Raw genomic sequence first — 13,241 nt, 5'->3', positions numbered from 1 at the left:
TCCCTGGGATGCACACCGAGACGGACATCAACTGTGCCTGGAGGATCATCAACTCAGTCAAAGACACTCTTTGGTCTGTCCGAAACCTGTTGATCTTCCAGCTGAAGGAGTTGACCCTGCTGAGTGTTGCAGACTGGCACATTCCAAGGTCCAGGACTATGTGCTGAGGGACGCGCTGAAGCTTGGGGCAGCTGCCGCCAAGGTGCGGTGGGGAAAGACCACCATGTAAGGTCTGTCTGCCTAAGAAGAACAGGGGGCCCACTCAGTAATCGGGCCCCGCTTATGCCTCAGCAAAATACCTGGATGGTCAATGTACAGACTTGTACATACAAATGATTAATTCCGATCTCTGCGTGTAAAGTAAGGCAATGCATATGTATGTATGGCATCACCAATTGTATAGATATCAAAATACTTTTATGAATAAAGTATATTTTTTGAAATTAAAAAAAATTCTATTTTCCCTTATAGCTGTACATAGGCTCTGAGCTAAACTTTGTCTGAGGGTGGGAACCAGATTTCGGAACTTGCTAGTGTGCTTTCTGAGGTTAGCCAGGTTCTTATCAGCAAGAGAGGAAAAAAAGATTTAATATTTCAGATAATGACCTTTCATCAGATCACATCTAGTCAAATTTTTGAACACTTGTATTTCTTCCTTCTGCTCCAGCATGCTTCTTTAACAATTACAAATTCTTCCAATTTATGACCATAAAATCAGTCCTCAAATTAATCACTACAGACTTGAGTAATTTGATTGTTATATTAGATGACCCTTACCATTTTAATTTTCAATGTCCAACGCGAATAATCTCATCCATACATAGGCCAGAAAATATTGAGCATGAGAGTGAAAATCAATTTTAGATTCTTCACCCAAATAGCCATAATTTGACAGAGGAGAGGAAATATACAGTATATGAAATGAGAAAAGCAGAGACAAGTCAGTTTCAGATACAAAGAATTTTAATGGGAGGCAAAGTTGATAAAACTGGGCAAGAAAGCTAGTTCCTCAACTGTAGGCTGAAACATCTCTTTCTATGGCAGTGAGATACAATCCTTCCAAAACTAATTAGCTATTAGGATAATAACACTCTTGGTGTAAATGTTAGTAACAATCCAATAGTATTTTCCACATTGTTATTAGATCTTACGTCAATCTTTCTCAATCTCCTTGAATACATTTCTACTTTTTTCCAGGTATAATTTCAAAGCTATCTTTTTAATCCCCAAATATCATTCCAGTGAATGTACATGTATGTTCTCCATGACTCCAAAATCCTATCTGTAATGTGTTCAAAATTGAAGACAATTTTCCAGTTGGGGTATAGCTTTAGACAAAAAGGATTTAAACACAATGTTACAAATTTAGATACTGGGGGAGTAGGAGCCAATGTCAATACATGAGTACAAAAGTTGTAGATATTGTGTGATTCTGCAGAAGTCTTTTTCACTGGCCTCCCCTTACTGCACTCAATACTGTTGGCTGTCAAGGAAGGTGAGGACCAACAAACACAGAAATTTTGAGCAGTTAAAGTTAATTATTAGAAATTATTCTGAGGGACATAATTAACCTCCACTTGGAGAGGCAGCGATTAATCAAGAATAATCAACAAGACTTTGAAAGGGGGAGATCATGTCGCAAAATTTGAATGTTTTCAAGGAGGTGATTGGTGTGGAGATGAATGCACTGCAGATGATGAAAGACAGTGAGGGCTTTGACGAAGTCCACAAACTGGTTAAAAAACTAAGAGTTCATGGGATTCAGGGCAATTTGGCAAGCTGGATCCAAAATTGGTTTAGTGACAGGAAGCAGAGGGTGATAGTGGCAAAATGTTTGTGAGACTGAAAGCCTGTATCCAGTGATATACCAGAGTGTTTGGTGCTGCGCCCCTTGCTGTTTGTTCGATGCCTTACCTATCTACACATGAATGCAAGGAAGTATAATCAGCAAATTTACAGACGACACAAAACATTGGTGGTGTGGTAAGTAGATGATATCTATGCGCTGAACGTTGGCGAATGGAACTTAATTGTGACAAAGTGTGATATGATGTATTTTGGGAAGAAAGGTAAAGCAAAGAAGGACAAAATGAATGGTAGGACCCTAGGAAGTACAGAGGATCAGACAGACTGTGGTACATGTCCATCGATTCTTGAAGGCAACAGGACAGGCAGATATTGTGGTTAAGAAGGCATATGGAACCCTTGACTTTATTGGCAAGGCATTGGATATAAGTGCAAGGAGGCTATAATGGAGCTGTATGTAATGTTGATTAGGCCACAGCTGGAGTATCGTGTGCAATTCTGATCACCAGTCTATAGGAAGAATGTGACTGCACCGAAGAGGGTGAAGAGGAGATTCATCAGGATGCTGCTCAGGCTGAAGATACACTAGATAGACTGGAGTTGTTCTCCTTAGAGCAGAATAGACTGATGGGCGGGGGGGGGGGGGGGAGTCTGATTGAGGTGTACAAAGTTCGAAAGAACATAGACAGAGTAGATAAGGAGAAACATTCCCCTCATTGGAGGGAGTCAATAGCCATGGGGCACAGTTTGCAGCTAAGGTGCAGGAGATTTAGAGGGGATTAACAAATGATTTTTTTAACATAAGGTATTATGGGTATCTGGGTGGTATAAACAGGAACCCTCAAGCCATTTAAGAACTATTTCAATGGAGACTTGAAATGCAATAGGATACAAGGCTATGCGTCATGCTGGAAAATGGGATTAAAATAGGGGGATGTTTGATGATTAGCATGGACAGGATGGGTTGAAGGCATTCTTTCTATGCTGTAAAACTGACTATAAAGCAACATAATAGGAATTTATAATAGCTGGAAGATTAAAACATGAACTATTTTTAAAAATGTGGTCAAAGTTACAGGTGAGCTTTGATAAGCAAAGAATGCTACTGGATTATGATTTAGATGTTATCTAAAGTTTTAACCTTACATATTAAGGGAGTCCAGGAGAAATATATTGAAAAAGTCATTTTTTAACTTTAGGGAAGTTGCCCTGAAATTGTATGCATGAACTGTTATTATCTATTACAACTGCAAACTATTTAAATGTTTTTATAATGCACAGGAGAGACTCAGTCATTGCCTGTGTCAGTGGGAACAAAGAACAATTTCTACAGAACTACACTGCTCTTCTTTTTATTCAGCTATGAAACCTTGATCACAAATCCAAGGTCCAGATTGTGTTTGGGCTTAACATTCATTGGAAAGAAAGTTAGAAAACTAGTGCTTCAAATCTAGATAATTACAGTTGGCTTTTCTTTTTTATTTCCAATTAATAGAATCCCTACAGTGTGGAAACAGGCCATTTGGCCCAACAAATCCACACTGACCCTCAGAAGAGTATCCCTCCCAGACCCATTCCCCTACCCTATTACTCTAAATTTCCCCTGACTAATGCACCTAACCTACACATCCCTGAACACTATGGGAAATTTAGCATGGCCAATTCACCTAACCTGCACATCTTTGGACTGTGGGAGGAAACCGGATCAGCCGAAGGAAACCCATGCAGACACGGAGCGAATGTGCAAACCCCACACAGACAGTTGCATGAGGCTGGAATTGAACGCGTGTCCCTGGCTTGGTGAAGCAGCAGTACTAACCACTGAGCCACTGTGCCACCCAATTGGTCAACCATAAGGTGTGATTTGTTAACATTCGCCGTCTCCCCCAATCATTGCATGCTATTCCTAGTGGCTTTCCAGTTCTAATTACTTGAGGATGAATCTTTCTAATTTCCTGCACCGACCAACTTTCATCAATCCTGTAGACACTACTTCACTGTGTTCTCACCAAAGCAGACACTTTTACCTGGAGTTATTGCAACAACAGAGAGCCTCCTTGTCAAGCCAAACATGATGGCTAAGCCTGGAAGTTAAAAGTCTCACCCCCAAATACAGCTCGGGGTTTGTACCCATGCAGATCATGGAGGCAACTAGCCTTTTAAAATCATCAGCTGCCTTCACAAAAGTGAGATTTTGGTAGATGTTTGAGAGCGAAATGCAAAGTGTGCAAAGCAGAACCCATAATAGCAGGTTTGTACTTTTTTTTTTGTGTAGCCTTTGGAAAAGTAAGGATCTTTCAGGGTTGCCTGCCTCAATGTCTAGTCCTCAGACTGAAGGCTAGACATCCAATTGTAAAGATTCTATTGGTGGAACTGGGAATTCTTTCATCTTCATGGAAGTTAACCCAGGATGAAAAATCGTGGGCTTCGTGACATTGCTGATTACAGCGAATGGCTTAAACAGATTTTCTTGACCCAACTCAATTAGCCTCCCAGCAGAGATCAGCGGTTATATTTTTAATTGAGTTAAAATTATAGTTGCATTGCAAACTGCAAATGGTGGATTAATAACTATCAGATTATACAAAGTCAGTTCTTCACTGATAGAAAGCTCTACAACAACGAGAGCTCATTACCCATCCAAGAAAATTCAGAAAAAAAAGCATTATTGCTCACTACCATTTTCCAAGGTCTGTACCTCCTTTTGAATTCTACAGGTAGTTACTCAAGTAACAAAAAAAAGTGATGATTACAGCTTTCATACTGATCCTCTTTTCTTACATTCTTGTAGATTAAATTTAATAACACCTTGCCTTTCCATACCTGGATAATTTCTTTTCATAATATGTCAAGAATGATGTTTGAAGTGTTTTCAGGCACCAACTAACCACTTATTTGTTGTGCTTCTGCACACTGTTACAATGAATAACAGGGCAAAATCATTGCAAAAATAGGCTTTGCAGCATGGAAACACTGAAAGAGAGCTCATTGGCTGTGAAGTGCCTTGGGTCATCTTGAGCATATCTGCGATGCTGTACAAATGAAATTTTGTTTTTTCCTTTATCACAGAGGGATGACTTCTCCTGCAATAGTAGCTGGATTTTTTTTTATTCATTGGTGGGAAGTGGGTGTCACTAGTTAGGCCAGCATTTATTGCTTATCCTTTACTGCCCAGATGGAGGTTTAAAATTGGCCATAATGCCATGAGACTGGAGTCACATGTAGGCCAGACCAAGAAAGAGTGCTGGATTTTATTGCCTAAAGGACATTAGTGAACCATATAGTTTTTAAATGACAATTGGCAGTGGTTACACGATCAACATTAAGCTAGTTTATTTTATATTTCATTGAATTCAAACTTCACCATCTGCCATGAATACACACCAAAAAATTAAGGCTGAGGTTCAGGATTACTATTTCAGTGACAATGTCATACACGCCACCATCGCCTCCCCTCTGGTGAGGATCAGACTTTGACAAGCTATGAATCTATCAATCATTCCCTGCAGTCAACTATTGGCAATGACAGTCTACTTTTTAGCTTAGCCATCTGCCTGTTAAATGTTTTGGCTTGGATTTCTTTGCCTCTGAACGTGTTGAAATGGAGCTACATAAGGTTTAAAAATAGTTGGCAGAATCCAACTCCAGGGTTCCACTCTCATTTCTATTGGCAATTTTGACTGCCATGAGATAAGGGCCGTGATAAGGCCTGTATGCAGCAAATCCATCCAATCATGTCAGCTCTTCTGCAGTGGTTACCACTTCAGACTCCCTGCACTTTTGATGGGGTTAGGCTGGCTTCTGAAACAACATTATTCATGGTAGCTCAAAGGTATGATGAACCATGAGGGAGCCCTCAGGACCTGTAAGCTTGAAAGGTGTTAACAGCTTCACCTGTAATAATGCAATGCTGCATGACAAATTAAATATATTTTTGTGTAGATGAGGGAACTAACTGTAATATCTCCAAAGCTTGGTGGGATGGCTAACTGTGAGGAGGATGCAGTGTGATTCGGAGAAGCTGAATGATTGGGGCAAATACATGGTAAATGCAGTATAATGTGGATAAATGTGAGATTATTCATTTTGGGAGCAAAGTAGGAAGGGGAATTATTAACTGAATGGCTATAAATTGAGAGGGAAGTACGATGAATCCTGGGTGTGGTCGTACACCAGTCACTGCAGGTAAACAACCAGGTGCATTAGGAGTGAAAGAAGACAAATGGTAGACTGACAGGATTTGTGCACAAGAGTGGGGATTGCTTGCTGCAATTGTACAGGCCCTCGGTGAGACCAAGCTGGAATACTGTGTGAAGTTTTCGTCTCCTTCCTCAGGAAGGATGTACTTGCTACAGTGGGAGTGCAGCGAAGGTTCACCAGACTAAGTCCTGGCAGGGCAGAACTGACATATGAGGAGAGGTTGAATCTGTTAGGATTACAGTATATTCACTGGAATCCAGAAGTGTGAGGGGAATCACACAGAATCCTATAAAATTCAAACAGGACTATACAGAGGCGATACAGGAAGGAACCCTGGACCAGGGGTCACAATCTAAGGATATGGAGTAAACCATTTAGGTCTGAAATGAGGCCAAATTTCTTCACCCAGAGAGTGATAAGCCTGTGAAATTTGCTACCAAGAAGACAATCAAGGTCAAAATGTTTTATGATTTCAAGTAGTTAGATATAGCATTTGGGGCTAAAAAGATCAAAAGAGTATGGGGGATTAAAGTGGGAACAAGCTAATGAGTTGGATGATCAGCCATGTTCATAGTTAATGGTGAAGCAGGCTCGAGGGGCTGTATGGCCTTCTCCTGCTTTTATTTTCTATGTTTCTATAAGATTGATAGAGCTGTGGTCTTAGAAAGACTCACATTTATCACATTAATGAAAACTGGGGTGAGGGAATGAGAGATTTTACAAATCATTAGATTAAGAATTCCATAAATAGCCAGTCCCATATGTCTTCACTGTGTGGGTAAAGATCCACTGTTGTTAGAGTTTGAAGTATTCTGCTAAGTACTGTAAAGTGGGGTATGGCATCATCGGGAAGGTGATGACCTTGTGGTATTGTCATTATTTTAGCCCCAAATGCTATATCCAGAGACCCAGAAAATGTTCTGTGGATCCAAATTCAAATCCTGCCGTGGCAGACAATGGAATTTGAATTCAACAAACAAAAAATCTGAGTTGAGAGTCTAATGATGACCATTAATCTTCATGTTACATGACCTTCATCCATTCTACTGATATCTCACTTAATCTGTGGGTGGAGACAGGGAGCTTTACTTTATGTTTTGAAACAATGAGAGATATCTATACCCGCTCTCCCCAAGGTCCTAGTAATTATGTCTGACCAAATGTATTTGTACTTATTGCTATCATGCAATAAAACCTCTTTCCTATCTAAGATCCAGGTCTCCTCTATAGATAGTCTACATTGGTGTATCTTTGAATCACGAGATGTGTCCAAAACACAACAGAGAAGGATTTGTATTAACGAACCACTTCAAGCAACCCTTACCGGATATTGTAGAGGTGACCAATAGCAAAGGTGCCAGAATGGTCGTCTAGGAAAATACAACATTAAGAGGAGTTTTCCCTCTGGTATATCATCTCTGAGGAGGCTTCCAAAAGAAGCCATCAACATGCTAAAAGACCCATAAAGGGGCTTAGCTTACATAAAAAGGTGAAGCTTTCAAAAATAGCTGAGCATTTGGAAAAACTCAAGAAAATCATGAAAAATCAACATGGTTCGATGAAAGGGAAATCACATTTAACTGACTTATGAGAGTTCTTTGAATGAGTAATATATGCTGTGCATAAAGGGAACCCCACTGACACACTATACTTGGATTTCCAGATTGCATTTGCGAAGGTACCACATCAAAGGCTACAGCAGAAAATAAAAACTTGTGGTGTAGGGATAACATATTACTATAGTTTGAAGATTGGCTGGCTGACAAAAAAAGCAGAGAGTATGTATAAATGAGTCTTTGTTTCACAGGATGTGATGAGTAGAGTCCCATACAGGTTTGCACTGGGGCACCAACATTTTCCAATTTATATCCATGAGTTAGATGTGGGGAGCAATGGCAGGGTAGCTAGATACAAGAGTCTAGATTAGAGTGGTGCTGGAAAAGCAGGTTAGAGTGGAGCAGGAAAATCGATGTTTCGGGCAAAAGCCCTTCATCAGGAATAGAGACCTTTGCCCAAAATGTCAATTTTCCTGCTCCTCAGATGCTGTGCTTTTCCAGCACCATCTAATCTAGACTCTGGTTTCCAGCATCTGCAGTCCTTGTTTTTACCTAGACAGATACACCGATGATACAAAGATGAGCAGGTAAGTATACTGTACAGAAGACAGAAAGAGCATGGAGATGGATTTAAATATGTTGAGTGAGCGAGCCGAAATCTGTCATATAGTGCATAACATCAAAAATGTGAACTTGTTCTCTTGGAGGGCAGAATTTAAAAAACAGTGTGTCACTTAAGGATTGTGGAATTCAGAGGTGCAAAGGGATGTGTGTGTTCTAGTGTGTGAATCTTGAAATGTTAGTATGCAGGTAGAGCAAGTAATTAAGACTTTTAACATAATGTTGTATTTTAATACAAGAGGAATTGGACATAAAAATAAAGACGTTATGCTTTAGTTATACAGGGAACTGGTGAGACCTATACCTTGAACAGGTCTCCCTACGTAAGGAAGGATGGAAATGTATTTGAGGTGGTTCAGCAAAGTTTACTCAATTCATTCCTGGAATTAGTAGGTTGTCTTATGATGATAAGGTGGACAGGCTGGGATTGTTTCCACTGGAAATTAGATGAGTAAAAGCTGACTTGATTGAAATATATAAAGTCTAGAACAGTCTTGAAAAGGTGGGCATAGAAAGGAAATTTGCTGTTGTGGGAGAGCCCATAAATAGAGTCATTGAGTTATATAGCACGGAAACAGACTCTTCAGTCCAACTCATCCATGCCAACCAAATATCTTAAACTGATCAAGTCCCATTTGCAAGCATTTGGCCCATATCTCTCCAAACCCTTCCTATTCATGTACCCATCCAGATGCCTCTTAAAATGTTGTAATTGTATCAGCCTCCACCAACTCGTTCCATCCAAGAACTACCCACTGCATCTCAGGTCCCTCTAAAGTGTTTCCTCTCTCACCTTAAACTTATGCCCTCCAGATTTGGACTCCCTACCATGGAAAGATTACCTTGGCTGTTCATCCTATCCATGCCCCTCATGATTTTACAAAACTCTATAAGGTCACTCCTTAGCCTCCGACGCTCCAGCCTATTCAGCCTCTCCCCATAGCTCAGACTCTCCAATCCCAGGAGAGACTATTTTAAAATTAGGGACTGTCATTTTTTTAGGACTTTTTTTTTACTCTCAGAAGATTTTGCAACTTTGGAATTATCTGCCTCAAAGTGGTGGAAGTCTGAACTTTTTTTTTTAAAAGATGGAAGCAGATAGTTTTGTTCAGCAAGAGAATCCAAGATTATTGAGGACAAAAAGGAATGTGGAATTTGAAACAGAAATAGATCCGTATGATCTTATTGATTGGTGGAGCAGCCTTGATGGGCTGAAAGGCCTACTTCTATCTTTATTTCATAAATTCATAAAGATTTTCACTGCACATTGTTGGATTTTTCTATTCTCTGAAAACACAATCCACTCAGAATTACATTATGGGCCTCACTCACATCTGCACTTCCAGCCAGTAAAACCGATGAAAATTAGTCTCTCTGAGTTCCTATTTCCTTTGCATCAAACAAGCTTGAAGACCACTATACTGGAATCTCAGCACTCACTGGTGCATACTGCAGGGATGGGAATGTGTGGGAGAGGTTGATGCTATTTCTCTCAGCAAAATCAACTCCTGGGGCTACAAATCACTGACATTCCACAGAGGTGAAACATACAGTAACTATCAAAGTAAAAACAACCTTTGACAGTTAACAAGATATTGGCAACAGGCTAATTAGTGTCACAAGTTGGTGCCATGAAAATTTCACTCAGCAGTGAAGAAAAGGCGGCATAATACAGCACTTTAAAATCTACACCACAAAGCACAGCTGTCTGGACATCATTCAAACGAACTAATTTCTGACTTTATGTAAAATAGAAAGGGTTCTACCCTTCATTTGAGAAATAAAATATAGGTTGGGTTGACTACATAAATAAAAAAAAGTAAAGGGAAGAGATAAGAAGTAGTGCTACCGAAATACTAGAATATGAAACTGTGCTAATGAGATGTCAGAAATTAATCTTATTAGTAACAATTATCTAGGATTACCTAGATGCTGTTTCACAAGAAACAATCACACCCTTTAGAGACAGGAAGGTGTGATATAAGCAAAACAGGTAAAGGTATCCGGGAGGTATGTCAGAAGGAGCATCAGTCCTTGAGCTTGTCTAACAGGGGGTTTGAGATTCATGCTCACTGTGTCAATAAGAGTGAGGGCAGTAGGGAGGATGAGCAAACTAACCATACCACCAAATTACAGTCATGATTTGGAGATGCCGTGGTGTACAAAGTTAAAAATCGGCACTCCGACAGCTAGTGTGCTTCCAATTCAACCTGTTGGACTATAACCTGGTGTTGTGTGATTTTTAACCATATTACAGGAAGCAATTCAGGAGGAGGAAAAAATATTTAGGGTTGTAATCAGGGATAGTACAGTCAGGGCAATTGACTGTGTTCCCTGTGGCCAGGATTGAGAGTCATGAGGGCTGCGTTGCCTGATTGGTGCTCGGGTTCAGGTTATCTCATCATTGCACAGGAATTTGGATTGGGAGGGGAAAGATCCAGTTGTCATGTCCATGAAAGTACCAACAATATAGGCAGAAAGAGGAAAGAGGTTCTGCTGAGGGATTATGAGCAGTGATTGGTTAATGTCTGAACAGTAGAACTGCAAAAGTAATAATTTCTGGATTACAAACTCAGACATGTGTAAACTGACACAAGATCAACAAGGTAAATATATAACTCAAAGACTGGTGTTGGAGAAACTGGTTCAAATCACGAAGCATCGGCACCAGTACTGGGGAAGGAGGATGCTGTTCCGATGGGATGTACTTCACCTGAATCATACTGGGGCCAGGGTCCTGTCGAATCACATGATTAGGACTGTGGACAGGGCTTTAAACTAAATAGTGGGGGAGTGGGTTCAGTTGCATGGAAAATTATGGAAAAAGATAAAGGGTGGGGGTTACTAAAGTTTCCACAACAAGTAATAGGACAGAGAGAATGGAAAGGCTCAGGAATCTAACTTCAGGCACAGCAGTTAACAGGACAACTACGAGAAGGAGGGCAATCAATGCAGGACTGAGGGTGGTGTACTAAAATAAATGTAGTACATGAAACAAGGTAAATTAGTTTGTAGCACAGATTCAAATTGACAAGTATGATGCAGTGGATATCACAGAGACATGGCTGCAAAGGGATCAGGGCTGGGAACTAAATATCCAACGATATTGGGTGGCACATTGGTTAGCACTGCTGCCTCACAGCGCCAGATACCCGCCTCAGGCAACTGTCTGTGTGGAGTTTGCACATTCTCCCAGTGTCCGCGTGGGTTTCCTCCAGTGTTTGATGGAAGAATGGATTTGTCTTCTAAACATAAGAGCTGACTCTAACTGCTGCCTTGAGGAATAGCACATAGGTTCAACATGGATCATGAAAATCTTGTCTAACAGCTTTCCATTTAACAATTAAGGACTTCAGTACAGAAACAGCACATTCTGCAAGACCACTAGATTAAGGGTAGTAAAGCAAAGAGGTAATGTGTTGGATATCTTTTCTTAGAAAGGTAGCACTAGTAAACTTCAGATTGTTGTTGAACATGATTTGTTCAGGAACACTGACTACATTGAATGTCAACAATTTTCATACTAGTGGTATTTTTGATTTGTCTCACAAAAAGAAGTTTGGTGAAATAAACAATCACCAGAATATAGTCATATCCTGGGACATAAAAGAGTGGAATTGAATACAAAAATAGCGAGGTTCTGCTTTAATTATACAGGGCACTGGTGAGACTGTATCTTAAGTACTACGCACAGTATTGGTCACCTTATTGAAAGTAGTATCTAAGTGCATTGGAGGTAGTTCAGAGACGTTTCCCAGACTAATGCTTGGAATGAGACGATTGTCTGAGGAGGAAAGGTTAGACAGGCTTGACTAATTAGACAATATAGATTTATAAGCTCTTTGAGGATGTAATACATGTAGTGAATAAAGTTGAAATGGTGGACATAAGGCACTTTGATTTCCAGAATGCATTTGATAAGATGCCACATCAGAAGTTATTCTGAAAAATAATAGCTCACAGTAGCATATTGGCATGGATCGAAGATTTACTGGTTGACAGGAAGCAGATATAAATACGTCTTCTTTAGGCTCAAAGTTTGTGCGAAGATTTGTAGCTCGGGTGCTCGTTGTTGTGGTTCTGTTTGCCGAGCTGGGAATTTGTGTTGCAGACGTTTCGTCCCCTGTCTAGGTGACATCCTCAGTGCTTGGGAGCCTCCTGTGAAGCACTTCTGTGATCTTTTCTCCGGCATTTATAATGGTTTGAATCTGCCGCTTCCGGTTGTCAGTTCCAGCTGTCCGCTGCAGTGGCCGGTATATTGGGTCCAGGTCGATGTGCTTGTTGATTGAATCAGTGGATGCCTCTAGGAATTCCCTGGCTGTTCTCTGTTTGGCTTGTCCTATAATAGTAGTGTTGTCCCAGTCAAACTCATGTTGCTTGTCATCTGCATGTGTGGCTACTAAGGATAGCTGGTCGTGCCGTTTCGTGGCAAGTAGGTGTTCTTTGCATTACAGCTTCTGCTATGAGTCCAGAGATGGGTGAGCCCATGGGTGTGCCGTTGATTTGTTCATATATTTGGTTGTTGAATGTGAAGTGTGTTGTGAGGCACAGGTCCAGTAGTTTGAGTATGCAGTCTTTGTTGATAGGTTCACTGTCTTGTTGTCTGTTCTGTATGCCCAGTAGGTTGGCTATTGTTTCTTAGGCTAGGGTTTTGCCCATAGAGGTGAACAGTGCCGTTACATCGAATGAGACCATAGTTTCTTCCTTGTCTATATGTATATTTCTGATATTGTCCAAGAATTCCTGTGTTGACTGTATAGAGTGTCTGGATCCGCTGATCAGGTGTTTCAGTTTCTGCTGTAGCTCTTTAGTCAGTTTGTGTGACCATCGTCCCTGGTAGTGATACGATGGGTCTGAGTGGGATGTCTGGTTTATGCACTTTAGGTAGTCCATAGAATCTGGTGGTGTTGTTGCTTTCAGGTTTCATTCTCTGTAGGTCAAACCTGGTTATCTGTCCATTTTTTTGTAGGTTCCTCAGTGTGCTGTTTATCCTATTAGTGAGCTGTGGGGTGGGGTCAAACTCCCTCTTTTGGTAGGTGTTGGTATCTGCAAGTAGTT

This window comes from Chiloscyllium plagiosum, chromosome 3 (assembly GCF_004010195.1).
Source record: "Chiloscyllium plagiosum isolate BGI_BamShark_2017 chromosome 3, ASM401019v2, whole genome shotgun sequence".
In the NCBI taxonomy this organism is placed as follows: domain Eukaryota; kingdom Metazoa; phylum Chordata; class Chondrichthyes; order Orectolobiformes; family Hemiscylliidae; genus Chiloscyllium; species Chiloscyllium plagiosum.
The sequence above is the reverse complement of the archived record's forward strand: the minus strand, read 5'-3'. Positions refer to the sequence as shown.